The 968-nt window shown below is 37.7% G+C and overlaps 1 protein-coding gene and 1 long non-coding RNA gene across 8 annotated transcripts in view; one reads left to right on the top strand and one right to left on the bottom strand.

Annotated features, from left to right (window-relative positions):
- The window catches only part of LOC128248164 (uncharacterized), a 22,420-nt gene extending 21,628 nt beyond the window's left edge, over window positions 1–792 (top strand). The window contains exon 3 of the long non-coding RNA XR_008264466.1: window positions 425–792. This is a non-coding gene — a long non-coding RNA (uncharacterized LOC128248164). The remainder of the gene's footprint in view (window positions 1–424) is intronic.
- The window catches only part of LOC106871985 (FMRFamide receptor), a 337,948-nt gene that overhangs the window by 215,368 nt on the left and 121,612 nt on the right, over window positions 1–968 (bottom strand). The gene's annotated exons all lie outside the window — the stretch shown is intronic.

The raw sequence follows: 968 nt of genomic DNA, 5'->3' as shown, positions 1-968 counted from the left end.
GAATATATTGTGCAGCTCTATCATGCCTGTTGAGATACTCTGTAGGCGCAAGCAGACTGCACATGGAGACAACATGATCGATGGTCTCATTTTGTTGTTGGCATATACGACATAATGGGGAGCTGCCGTTCTTTAATATGTTGGCCTGGTAGTTCTTTGTAGGTAGGCATTGATCTTGGGCTGCTATGATAAACCCCTCTGTTTCTGATTTCAAGCCAGAGGCCATTAACCATTGGTGGGTAAGGGCTTTGTCAATATCTGCATTATTCGCTCTCTTTTGGGTATTTGCCATTGAGAGGTTTTCCATGCCATTTTTCAGTCATAATAGCTAAGGCAGCAATTTTAGCACGGGTTTTCAAGCGATAAAAGTAAGACTATTGAATAATAATAATAATAATAATAATAATAATCCTTTCTACTCTAGGCACAAGGCCCAAAATTTGTGGGGAGGAGTACAGTCTATTACATCGACCCAAGTACTCAACTGGTACTTAATTTATCGACCCCGGAAGGACGAAAGGCAAAGACGACCTTGGCGGAACTTCAACTCAGAACTTAGCATCAACAACAACAACAATGACAACAATCCACCAACATAGAGAAATATATCTTTGGTAAACTCGAATAAGCCGGCAGCTCAAAAGCGAAGTATACCTCCTCTCTGAACAGAAATATGTGCGAGAGAATCGGTTTAGTTCATCGATATAAAACGGGATGAAACAACTTAAGCTCACCGACTTCTGATTGCATTAAAAAATATCTACGTATGTACGATTCAAAATGGAAATCAAATGCTTTTGTTGACATTCTCTTTTTTTTTGTTTTTTGTTTTTTTGTTATAATTTTAAATATTTATTTCTAACCTATTTCTTGTTCTATTCTAATCTTATTCGATTCTAATCTATTTTCTGTTCACTTCATTTTCTCTCTCTCTCTCTCTCTCTCTCTCTCTCTCTCTCTCTCTCTCT

The sequence above is a fragment of the Octopus bimaculoides genome, chromosome 6 (genome assembly GCF_001194135.2).
Source record: "Octopus bimaculoides isolate UCB-OBI-ISO-001 chromosome 6, ASM119413v2, whole genome shotgun sequence".
In the NCBI taxonomy this organism is placed as follows: domain Eukaryota; kingdom Metazoa; phylum Mollusca; class Cephalopoda; order Octopoda; family Octopodidae; genus Octopus; species Octopus bimaculoides.
The sequence above is the reverse complement of the archived record's forward strand: the minus strand, read 5'-3'. Positions and strand labels throughout refer to the sequence as shown.